Consider the following 13,775-nt stretch of genomic DNA (forward strand, 5'->3'; position numbering starts at 1 on the left):
CCAAATGGGGCAGATCTATTTGGGTGAGTAGGAACTCAAAGTCCGTAGGATAGGCCATGACGCCATGATGGAACAAGATGCAGTACACATTGGGTATGAAGCAGATGTGACTGCACATCTGCTCGACACCAACGGAACAAAAATCGGAGTCACAGGGCTTCTGGACACAGGAGCGGTAGTGAGTGTGATGCCGATAAAAACTTGGGAAAGAATGGGCTTCACGAGGGAAGATCTAATTCCAACGAATCTCCGACTGGCCGCCGCCAGTCGAGGAGCTATCTACATAGCCGGAAGAACACCAATAACGGTCCTCCACATGGGGGGACGGGATCTTTGGATGAGCTTCCTGCTGGTAGACAATTTGGACGACGCCGACCAATTCATCTTGGGCAGAGATTTTGTCAGGAATTTTGACGTGATGATTGACTTGAACAACGGTCTGATACGGATTAGAAACCCAGACCGGAAGTATGTTAAGAAACCAATTAATAGGATAATAACAGACGAAAACAAGGTACCAATTTCTTTAGATAGGAAAGTGAAGCTACAGCCAGGACAAGCTGTGGTAGCAATTTTAAGAATGAGAATGTTAAATTCGTTAAGCGATAGTAAACAGGTTTGTTTAGTACCGAATCCAAATTGTCAAAGTTCGGTGATTTTAGGCCGGACCTTCTCGGTAACGCGAAACGGACTGTGTGTCAGTGTGTTATTGATCACACTGGACACCACGGTTTCAATCCAGTGTGGAAAGAAGCTTGGTTACGCTTTGCCGATGAGGACCGACTATGAGGAGACACAAAACTTGAAGAAACACAGTGTAAAAGACTGTCCTTTTCATGCAAGTAAAGATAAAATTTTAAAGAGGATTAACGAATTAAAATCTATTCATAAATTGTTTTCAATGAAATCCGAAACGGACGACGGCTTATCGAGTTGCTCGAATTTTCTGGAACGCCCCTCGTCATTTGAACTAGAATCTGACAAACCAGTTTTGCCAGAGATAGAACATTTAAAAAGGAAAATAGGTGAGGGAGATTTCGAAAAATTGCGGGACCTCTTAAATCGGAACGCAGATGTATTTCCAAAACATAAGGCGGATATCGGTTGCTGTAACTTCGTCGAACACGAAATTAAACTAGAGGAAGGTGCCGTTCCGCACAGAGAAGGCGCGAGACGGATGACGCCACACAAGTCGGAAGCGTGCCGAGCGGAAATCGAAATGCTGCTTGAATACGACATGATAGAACCCTCGAAATCGCCGTGGGCTTGCGGGGTGGTAATGGCGAAAAAGAAAGGGGGGCAGCTTAGATTTTTTTGCGACTTTGGTTACTTGAACGCGGTAACAATTAAAGATGCGTACCCGATACCGCGGAAAGACGAGAGCCTCTCTAAGCTTGGTGATGCCAAGTTCTTCACCACATTGGACTTGGGTTCTGCTTTATGGCAGGTCCCTCTGCGGAAGAAAGATAGAGAGAAAACCGGATTCGCGTGCGAATTGGGATTGTACCAGTGGAAGAGGATGCCCTTCGGCTCGTGCAATACAATGGCCACTTTTCAAAGACTGATGGCTCAGGCTTTGACCAGAGTGACCAAGAAGTACGAGAATCTCGTGATGTGTTACGTGGATGACGTAGTCATAGCGACACCGACCCTGGAAGACCACATTGATCGGCTCGATGAGGTCTTTGGATGTATGAAAAGAGCAGGCTTGAAATGCAAACCATCAAAATGTGAAATCCTTAGGGATTCGATCAAGTACCTGGGAAGAATGGTGGACAGGCATGGTGTGAGGCCAGATCCGGAAGCAGTAGAGGCTGTGTTGACATGGAAGGCTCCGAGAACGGACACACAGCTAATGAGCTTCCTAGGGTTTGCCAAATACTACCGGGAATTCATAAGAGGACATGCGGACAAGGTGTATCCGATGCAGAAGCTGATGCGCAACAAGGGGAAAAAGTTCGAATGGAACGATGAGGCACAGGTTGCTTTCGAAAACATAAAGCGGGAACTGTGCGAAGCGCCAGTGCTAGGCATGCCTACAGAAAAGGGCATGTATGTTCTTGACACAGACGCATCGGTAGTAGCCATCTCAGGAATATTGCATCAAGAGCAAGAGTGGAACGAAAGAACGGTTCTCCGTCCCATTGCATACGGCAGCAAGGTCTTGAGTGACACGGAGATGAAGTATGGCGCACCAAAAGCAGAAATGTTTGCAGTAGTCACTTTCGTGGAAAAGTACCGTGCATACTTGGGGAGCGCTCCCTTCAAGTTACGCGTGGACAACAGAGCGTTATCCTGGTTGAAAACCTACTCGATGGATCAGAGTTATATTGGTAGATGGATAGTAAGATTGGATGGCTACCATATGATAATCGAACATAGGATGCGTGATAAACACCAGAATGCTGACAGCCTCAGCAAGAAAACTGAGTTCTATGAAAGATTGGAGCAGAAGCAGGCCAATCAGGCGGAAATAAAGGAGGGATTCTCGTTTCTGGACAAAGAAACATATGAAGCGCTTCCCTTAACGAGATGGTTGGATAAGTCTGGACATCCAATTCCAGGGCATACTGAGTTACCGGTGGAGAAAGCAGCCGAGATAAAGATCCTATCCAAGGAGGACCCGGTCCCCTTGGATCTGTTGCTGCGCTCAAATCTGGTCCAGCAAGAACTCTCTCGCATGAACATAAACAGTCTCTCATTATTGGATAAAACGGTGCAGGTCACACCGCAAGTGATGCGGATGCTGGGTGGATTGTTAGAAAGAGAACTGACCAGAGATGACCCCGATTGGACAGCAGCAGTGGCATCGCTAACAGTCAGGGAGAAGGTGAAGATCATGCCGTCTAGACGACAGCACGCAGAGAACGAGAGGGATTGTAGGACAATAGTTCAGCAACTAGTATCCTCAATACCCCACGAGATTTTAACCAGTACTTCTTACGGACAGAAAGAACAGGGGAGCAGCAAGCGAAAGAAAACCGTCACCTTTGTGGACCAGGATAAGGAAGGTGAAAAGTTAGAACAAAATCCGCTGCAAGACTATTTGTCCGGGAGACGAATGATGAGAAGAACCAGCGAGCACAAGATCAACGCCCGGAACAAGAAAGTTTGTCCGGGGAGTCTGAAATAGACGAAAAAATTCCTGATGAGAAACAGGACCTAGAGAACAAGGTTTTGTCCGGGGAGTTCAGATGGATGCGAAGAAGGCACAGACATGATCTGGAGGAGCGTGCAGTCTCCAGCACAATTTCTTCAACGGATGACAATTCCCGGAACTCAGGAATGGACACCTATTCAGACAGGAACTCGAGCTCGGGATCAGATTTGTCCGAACTAGCGATCCACACACTACTAGTGGAAACTCGGGCAAGGGATCTGGACAGAGAGGTGTACCAGGATCCTGACAGCGATCGCTATCTTATACCAAGCGAAAGAGTCTTTGACAACGCAGCGGATGACTTGGAGACAATAGCGGTATCGAAACGTTCGATAAGTCTGTTGCCGCAGAAAGAGGTAGTCAGGACTGATCGTCAGCCGTTTAAACAAGAATCACAGCCGTTGGCGAAGATTTGGTGCGTTAAGATGGAAGATGACACACACCAGCCTAATGAGCTGAATAGTCAGATGAGGGTCATGAAGACGTACTTGAAGGCGAGATACAGACTCTCGGATCTTCTAAGGGCGCAGAGAAATGATCGCATGACAAGCAACCTGAAAAGGTGGATCGAGAATGGTTCTCCAGATAAAGGGGACCTTGAGGAAGATAGTTATCGCATCCTGAGACAGTACTTCATGCAGAAGGAAGAGAGGTTATATTTGAACAAGGACGGGATTGTGGCTTGCAAAAGAAGAGAGGAAGACAGAGTCCTATACCAGTATAACGCGATAGTGTTACCGCAACTCTATCAGACAGAACTATTATTCAGGTCACATGATCAGATGGGCCATCAGGGGATCGACATAGTATATCAGAGGATCCTGAAGCGCTTTGAATGGCCTGGAATGAAAAAAGGCATGCGAGAAGTGGGTAACAGCATGTCTGTCATGCCAACAAGTCAAGGATCCAAGGAAGTTGCGATTTCCATTACAATCGATCGAGTCGTCTGAATTCAATGAGGTGGTGCAGATAGATCACCAGAAAATTTGCATGACAGACAGTGGTTATAATCAGGTGTTGGTCATGATAGATCATTTTACGAAGTATGCAGAGACCGTGCCCTGCATAACTGCCTCGGCGGAGGAGACATGCGACCACCTGATCAATACGTGGATAGCGAGACATGGCTGTCCGATGACGTTTCAATCGGATAATGGAACAGCTTTCGTAGGAGAGCTTACGAAAGAGCTCATGAGACGCTCACAGGTCGCTCAAGCTCACTCCACGACATACCACCCTCAGACGAATGGTTTAGTGGAAAGACAGAATAGGACGTTAGTGTCGATGCTGAGAGTATATTGTTTCAGGTACATGACCGATTGGGACAGATACCTTCCACAGGTGATGGGAGCATACAACAGCACGCAGCACTCCACCACCGGAGTCAGTCCACACATGATGCTAACTGGACACGAAAAGTCTTTACCCTTAACCTTCTTCTACCCAGAGTATGAGGGAAAGAAAACGTCCCCACAGGTCTACGTGAGGGATGTGATCAGACGCCAACAGGAGTTGAACGATTTGTGTAGACGAAATACTCAGCAAGCACAGGCAAGGCAAAGGAAAAGATTCGACAAGAAAGCAGCTGGTGCAAAGGCTTACTCGGTGGGGGACTACGTATGGGTATTTCAGAACGTTTTACCACCGAAAGGGACGAAAAAGCTCCTAAAAAAATGGAGGGGACCCTTCATGATTACAGAGGTGCACCAGGAGGGACGCTTTTATAGACTGAGTACTGGCCGAGCAGCCCACTACGAGAACATCAAGCCACACAATCCATCGACAGAAGACTGGTGTATACCTGCGGACATGGAAGAAGGGGATTATCTAATGATGGATCCTGCTTGTGAGGTCAACAAGAAGGGCACCAGGGAGAAGAACGATGGAAACGAAGTCGTCGAGGAAGGAACGGACACACCGCTGGACCTGGATCCAAACGAGGAGATCGAAGCGGACGATGAAACCTTACCCTACGCAGAGGAAGATTGGCAGGATCCCGAACAGATAGAGGTTCCCAAGAATTTGGAACCGGATCTTCCGTTCGCGATACAGACTCGTCAGAAGGACGGGAAAAGAACAAGAAGAAAGTACAATCCTTACGGTGACGACTTTGTAGTGGATAGGATAGATCTGAAGAAGATAGTGGAGGAAGTAGTGGGTCTAGAGGAAATAACTGTGTCACAAGACATTGACATAGTCGATGATCACGACGATGAGTGGGTTGACGACTGGTCGAAACCCGAGGTAGAATTCGACGACGAGCAACAGCAGTCAAATGAACAAGACTGGACGAACATGCGTGTCTTAGAGTGGCTGAATGAAACGACCTCGGATCCTGAGGAGACCAGCGTCACGATTCAAGACGTAGATCGTGAAAGCATGAAATACATCAAGACCGAACGAGATGATCCTTCCTGGGCTGCCCAGGAAGGACGACTACTCATTTCAGCTTCTAATCTCGACTTGATACCCGGTATGCGATCGACGGGGAGGTCAATGGATATTTTTGTCCGGGGAGTGGGGGTAGGTTACCCACACTGAAAACTTGATAATAAAAAAACTAAGAGTAGCAAGAGAAACAGGAGACTTAGAAGCAGAAACAGGCAAAGAACCTAAGAAACCTAACATAGGGAGGGTAGTTGAGTCATATTTTAACTTACCAAATGAATATTCAAGCAACATAATACTAACAGACAGTGATTTAATACTCACAAATAGAACAAGTGCGATAGCAATCACGGCAGACATGATTTTTAGGACAGCGTTAGGGGCAGATTTTAAGAGAGAATATAAAAACATAGAGTTCCTGTGGAAGCAACGACCAGGAGTAGGGGGCGTAGCAGCCTTACCTCCGGCGGCGTCACAGATACCGGGAAAATAACTATGCTTCTTGGTGACGAGGGCGACGGAGAAGCAGCACGTGGACCCAGAGAACCTAGTCTTGTCCTTGACGAGGCTGAGAGACTTCCTCGTGGAAATGGACGTGAAGGAGCTCTCGCTTCCAGTGTACAATCCAAACAGAGGACGACTGCATCCTCGGGAATTGTACGCGCTTGTACACGTGATATTCTCTGATACTAATATACAAGTATATTTACATAAGAAATATTATTTAAGTATAGGCTGAGTGACGTGCGAGAGGGTGTTAGGCTAACGACTAAGTTGTATGTATTGTGTGATATATGTGAGATGTGTGTTGTGTTATGTTATGTGTTATGTTATTAAGATCCTGGGTAAGAAGGGGTTAGTGACCATGAACAACTGAATGATGATCTTAGGAATAGATCCAAAAATTGGACTGTCCAATCTTAGGTCGAACTCCAAAATTTTAGAGACTGATTGATTTTAATAAATTTTAGGATAAGATATCTTTTTATCTGAATTGTTTTTAAGCAAATTTTAGCATTTTAGCGATATATGATAAGATGAAATTGACAAGTGTAATATTCGTGACCTCTTTTCTAGATCCTGATTGATCGTTTAATTACTCACTTGAGTCAAATCTTTGAATCAAAACCGAATCGAACTTGAAAGAATAGAATGGATAACTTCAACTTGGATGAATTGATGGACCTGGCAGAGGCATATGTGGGACCGATGGTAGATGCGATCTATCGTCGGCTGATCGATCGAGACTTCGCTCTGGAGGACCCAGAGGTAGTCATGTTGCTGACCGCCCTGATCAACATCTTGGGGCATGACAACCGTGGGGACCGCCCCACGGAAGTCCTGTTGATGGCAGCATATGGAGAGAGGGGAGTACTAGACCGCCCGAACATGAGAGTGATGAGGTGGAGAAACGGGGCTCTCTCAGGGAGTGACTTGGCGAATGAGCCTGGATTGGGAAGTTCTAGGACTTACCAACCAGGTGAGATGCCTATGCCCTCCAAGCCCAAACCTGGGCTGACGAGAATGCATCAGGAGATGAACAGCGAGGCTGCCTCGTCTGGTTCACCACTGAGAGCAGCTGTGCCACCAAAGAGGGCGAAAGTAGGACAGAAGGTTCAGTCGAACCAAACCATGCAAGATCTGGATGAGATCAAGGATGAACTGGAAAGTACGAAGAAGGAGCTGGACGAGATGACCAAAAGCATGCTCAAGATGGAGGACGATCGGGACATGTGGAGAAGATTGTTCGAAGACTGTAACAAAAAGCAGGGTCAAGAAATTGAGCGCTTCAGGCAGGACTACAAAGAGCGTTCGGAACAGATGGCGTTGACAACGGCCGTGGAGAAAGTGATACCTGCAAGGAATATTCCTCGTGGGCAGTCCCCGATGGAGCTCTTGACGCCTCGAGAAATGAGTCAAACAACGGAGACACGGCTCCCGACAGAGACAAATCGAGTAACGATCCCGGACCCTAGTGACACCTTGGGTGACCCCGTCGTGGAACAAACGGTGAGGAAGCTGATAGAGACAGCTGGACGACTGGTCGCCAACAAGAATGCGCCAGGTTCCGGGGTGACTGCACCCTATGGAACAATCGACGACACGGGCAGAGTACGACTCTCCCAGACCGTGATCAGACAGGGGATAAGGGACGTGACGCCACTCATGGGGAGCTCGAAGGCCCCAGAGAGAAGAATACAGAAGATGCCAGCGAAGAAAGTGTCTCGCATCATAGACGTACAAAAGAACAATCAATTGAAATATAATTTCACGGGAGTTCCGGAGACAGATCCGAGAGCTTGCTTCAATCGAGCGACTTGGAGCCCGGCAGTAAACCTGCAGCAACCACCACTGGGGACATCTCATCTGATACTGGGAGACAGCTTGGTCAGAGTACTATCGAATTTGAGGACCTCGTGGGTCACCACGGTGATGGCCTTTGGAGGCGCGACGATAGCCCAGTTATATCGAATGGTGGAATTGATGAATCCAGGGAGGATCCCCAATGTGATGATCCTGGTTGGGACGAATGACATCTCCAGAGGTTTAGATGAGCAGGAAGCACTATGGGAATCAATGATGGTGTGTTTGTTTACTACCCTCTGGCAGAAATTCAATTGCGCGGTACTGACCGTTTGCACTGTGCCCATGAACACGAGAAGCTTGATCGCAGCAGGAAGAAGGCACAACGAGGGAGTCGTCAGGTGCAATAACATCTTGAGGAACCTCGCAAGTCGAAACGCCGGAAGAATGATCCTCATGGACATCGAACATGAGTTGAGAGCTATGGATCAGGCCAGACTGACCACGGACGGCATCCACTTCGACAGTATCGAAGGACAAGCTTGGTTGAATCGAGTCTTCCAAGAGCGGTTGGACGAACTAGAAGCGGAACTCTTTGACACAGGAGTGCTGAAGGAAGAAGGAACAGCGAGTGACGCGGTGATTACCACCTTTGTGCCTCCTATTCTGGAAACACGCTTGGGTACGGTCCCGGCAATCACGAACTACAGGCATCAGAGCTCCAGCGAACCAGGTCAAAGGACAGACGTACAGGATCGATTGGGAGAAGCGCCGATGAGGAGGACCATCCATCCTAGGAGAAGAATAGGACCTGTCAACCCAATCGAAGAGACAGCCGGCACGTCTAGATCGGACACTAGATCGGAGACGACAAGTACCAGTCGAGAGGAGAGACGCCCGGGCAGAGGCTCGTTGATGTGGTCAAAACCCATACCGTCTCCCTGGCATGTATACAAAGACGAGCTAATGAAGCTGGATCTCCAGAGGGTAAGCTTCATCGAAAATGCAAGGAGGATGCTGAATGGAGCGACGCTGTCCGTCAGCAGATTGTACTCGATAACCGGCGTAGACTGGTTGATAGCCGCTAGCATAAATTTCAGCTCCACGACGGCCTTGAGATTTGCTGACCTAGAGGGACTGCCCTCTAACAACACAATGGGACCAGTGAACGCGAGACCATTGCAAGACGTGAGGTTGAATCATGACGAAGGGAATTGAGAAGAGAGACCTGGAAGATTTCTAGTGACAAGGGCGCCGATCGGACAACATGTGAAGATGTTCAGGCAAGTAAGCTCACCTCCAACGACTTATGGTTCCGAGCAATGGAAGTGACATGTGAGAACACGAGAAGGAAAAATTCACTAGAGACTAGAGCTCATTTGGAGGCGATGGTTTTGAGAACCAAGCCGGAAGCCAACCAGTGGCTACACCTGAATTCTAGAGTAGCGGCATTGGGTGCAGATGCTTTTGAGCAAGGCCCCGTGATGATCACAAAGATACATGCCTACTTGTTGAAGGAGGTGAACCTGGCGGAAAATGCCGGAGAAAAGACCGCTGAATTTGTGAACAGAATGTGTCAGATTACTCTGGAAACCTTCTGGACCCAGGAAGTGAAGGGACAGGAGGGCTTTGAACGGACAGACAGCATGTTGGAAGGGTTGGGAGCCGGATGGACCGCGTCCTTCTTGGCAAAAGTCTACCCGAAAGTCTCGCATTACTGAATAAAAAAATTCCTCCCAGCAGTAGTGGAAGTGTCAATAGTGGAACTAATAGCCTTGTTCGTTACATTTGGAGCAGAGAGTTTCGTGAAAGGACCGGCGATGCTGTGTACCGAAGGAATTCAGAACCTGCGGTTAGATGGACTTCTGACATTGATTGCGATTACCCACGGAAACTTGGGAGGACTGATGAAACTGACACGTTGTCCAGAGCAGATGAGAGAGAGAGTGAGGAACTTAGATATGAAGAAGTCCACGGACTCGTGGAATAAGATTAGAGACCTGAGACACACTCTTATCCAATATCTCTTACAACAAAATCGCTTTGGAACGGGAGAAGACGAGACTATTGAAAGAGAGGAAGTTGTTAGGCGACATAAAGGAGGCATGCCCCTGTTAACTGATCTGAGCTTGGCTATGAGAACCGATTCCTTAGCACTGATCAGAGGAGTCACGGAGTTTGTGACAGTGATCTATGGACCAGCAGTCACGTTTGCGTTCCCTGACGTTAAGGTGGAGGCTTATAGGAGGTCGGTGCTGCACCTGAACCTCATATCAGCAGTGGACGGTAGTACACTGAACTGGTGTGAACAGCACACATTGCGGGAGCTCATGAGTGAGGATCTGTTATTTACGAAAATATTGGAACCAGAGATGACAGTCATCAATTTTGACGATCACTTCCGTGATCGCATGGGAGAAGTAGAAAGAGGACACATCGAAGTGTTTCCGAAGCTTTGGAATCTGAGACCCTATGATAAAACGAATGGTGAAATAACCAGAGTGCCTCGTCTCACTGCAGCATATCATAAAGTGAGATAAGAGACGAAGGACTGGGGTGATTACGAGAAGCTGCCGGAGGCAATCCCTGAATTCCCTCTGAGAAGAAGGATGTTGCTCGGAGCAGTCTCCGTGGTGCAGACTCCTAGATTGGGAGCATTCGAAGCCAATGAAAGGAGAGTAGGGAATTGCATATTTTGCATATACGGAATTGCATATACACACGATTTGCATATACGGATCAAGCGACGAGAAGGCGAATAAGTAACGCCGCGACTCCCAAGCCTGGAGGATTTGACGAAGAATGGACGGGATTAGGCTTAGCTCCGATGAAGATGAGAGGCAGGACCGAACTGCCTGAACCCTCCTTGATCCTGACTAGTGTGAAACCGGAGTTGAAAGTGGAAGAAACACTGCAGGCGAGAACCTTTCTAGCACCCCCAAAGTGGTCCATGGAGAAGAGGAAGATAGATCGGCCGGTATATTGATAATACCGAAGTTTCCGGAAGGAACCGACAATGATAAGCAAGGACCCTCGAGCTCAAAGAAGGATATGTCAGAAGGAGATGACGGACAGGGAGGAAGCCGTCAGACCGAAGAACCCATGCAACAAGATGCAAGTCAAGCTGGTGGGGAAGACGACAGGGCATCGACAGGAGGAGCATCCAGCCTGGATTTCAATATCTTCAGTGATCTTGAGAACAACGCGTATAGGTTGGAGGCGACTGAGCCAGCTGATGAAGGCATTTCGACACTGGAACCTCCGTCAGTCTTTACAGAAATGAAATGGAATTTGCCGGAGAGCAGCTCTCCTGGCAAATCAAGAAATAACGAACAAAGAATCCTTATGGAATCACCTAGAAGAAGAAGAGTAGAGGCCTCAGCCAGAGTACCTTTCTTGGGAACGCTGCCCGAAGAAGAATGCGAAGTACATCATCGAGACCACGAGAGTAGGACGGGATGCAAATTGGACAGAGTGGCGTTCATAGAAGAAGTCTGGACAGTTGTTCAGAGCTATGGGACCCAGTCCATTCTGAAAACGGGTCTCAACCAACCCTTGATGAGGGAAATCCTTGACAAGCTTAATGAGTGAGAAGGGAGACTGAGTGAGTTGTTGATCGACTCGGCCACTGATGAAAGTGAAGCGAATTCTCCCATCAAGATGACACCGCAGGACGATAAAGGAGAGGTGGTGTATCTGTCAAGAACCAGGAGAGGGACGATGCGATCAAAACTGGTGATTGATAAAATCAATGCGATGAAAATGAAGTTGGGCAGCAGAGTGATACCGAGGAGAGTCGGAAAGACGAAGGTGGATTCGGAGATATCGGTGAAAGCTGTTAACTCAGCGAAAAGGAAACGAGTCGAGGAGGTCATGGATTTGGGACAAGGTGATTATCAATTGCCTGGCACAGATAAAATGTTAACTGATATAGCGAGGGTGCCACCCATTCTCATGGCGGGAATAAAGTCAACAGGTTATAAATCCAAAAGGAGTGACCGCACTCTGACTGGAGCAACCCTAGAAATGGAAATACTCAGCCAATGTGGGGAGAGCACAATGAAAGTCTTTAAGCCATCTCCCATGAATCATGGAAAGGGAAATGTCACAGGACAACTAGTACCAGTAGAATACAACCGACTGACAGTATCGGAGGCTGTGTCGATAGATGAACCTGAAGGTGGATACATGGAAATGTTGGAATACCGAAACTCGGCTAGAGGGTACGTGATGGCTCTGGAAGACAACGGTGCCATGGAAGGTTATCTAGAGACAATGTTGCAAGGCACCACCCTCAAGCAGAAGGCGTACGGGACTTTAGCGTCGTATGAGATACAGGCAGAAACGATGGAGCAGTTGGTGAGCCTTCCATGGAAAGCAGTGGTATTAAGGTACTTCGAAGAAGAGATGAGGACTACGCCAAGAATACACGCTCTCATGGCAGTACCTTACGTAAGAACAGAGTTACAACTGAGTTTTGCCTGGTGCATGATGGGACTAACTCGCGAAGAGTATGATTCAGAAGAAAGGAAGAGGTCAAAAGAAGAGAAGGTTTCCCTTATGACGAACCTGACGGATCTGATAGTCCAAGAGGGAGCAGCAGTAGCGTGTGCGAAACGGAGAGACGCTCTCTGTTTCATTCGATTCATGATAGAGCAGATTTCAGTACCTGTATTGAACACTTGTGTTAAGATGCTGAGGGAAGGCGATGAGCGAGCGAAAGCCTTGCTCTTGCTAGCACTGCTGGATATGCAGCAAAGCAAACCGATGAGGGTGAACATGAAAGAACCCGAGGAATTAGAGCCCATGAGAAAGATAGATGAAATCAGGAGATTTTCAAACAAGGAGCTGAGACTCACTAAAGAATCTATGGGGGCACTGCCGAAGTCCAGTGAATACTGTGGACCGATCAAGAAGAAATCGTATAGCTACGTATCCGGAATCATAGGGATAGCGTACAATCCTTTCCTGAGTAAAGACATACGCGATTGCTTCTTCGATTACGAGCAGGCGGGGTTACTAAGATTCTGGACGTCCAGAATTGTAACGATTAAGAGCGTTAACAATCCACAGGCCAAATTGGGACTGGTCTTGGAAGAAGAGGTGACTGCACCTTCCGTACCAAAATCCGACAAAAGAGTGGAGTTTGGGTTGGAATTCTCAGATGAATTACTGAGAACGAGCTTGATGGCAGTCTGGGAATTGATGAGGCCATCATGGTGTCCTAGTCCCAACGCTGACTCGATATTACGGGCGACACAAGACGTGACGAGGGAACTGAATGCAGACTGTAACCTGCGTGACCTTAACATCATATATAATATGATAATAACGGCCTCTAGGAGCAACGGAGAAGATAAAGTGGAGTTGCCTGGCTGGGGACCAGAAGACTGGGTCAAGCCTGGTAGCTGTCTGGCGGAAGTCTGTGGACTGGAAGGTCACGTTTGTGGAGGTCTGGACTGTGTGAAGACCCTAGAGAAACAACACAAGCAGTTGACGGTATTGTTTGGAAACGTAGTGATGAAAGCAAGAACAGAAACGGAACTGATAGCAGATTGCCATGGAGGGACCGAGGTGAATTTAGTGACTGCACTAGGATTCTACAGCATGTTTGGTTCTCTAGAGTCACTATTGAATCTAGAACAGAAACATGAGATGGTCACAGCCATCAGTGTAGAAGTATTCCCAGGAGTTCTGCAGACTGAGCAGAAATACATAGGAAAATGGAGGGAAGCGATCGAGACGGAAATGAACATCAGACACAGTGAGACTTATTGTAGGCCATCAGGAGCACGATATTTGGTGGGTTCGTCATTGGCTCCAATGTGCAAGAGCAGATACCCGGTACATTTCGTAGCCGTGGATGTAAAGAGTACGAGAACGATCGTGGATCAAGCCTTCTCAGTGCCGAAGTGTGTGAGAC

The sequence above is a fragment of the Symsagittifera roscoffensis genome, chromosome 2 (genome assembly GCF_963678635.1).
Source record: "Symsagittifera roscoffensis chromosome 2, txSymRosc1.1, whole genome shotgun sequence".
Lineage (NCBI taxonomy): Eukaryota > Metazoa > Xenacoelomorpha > Acoela > Convolutidae > Symsagittifera > Symsagittifera roscoffensis.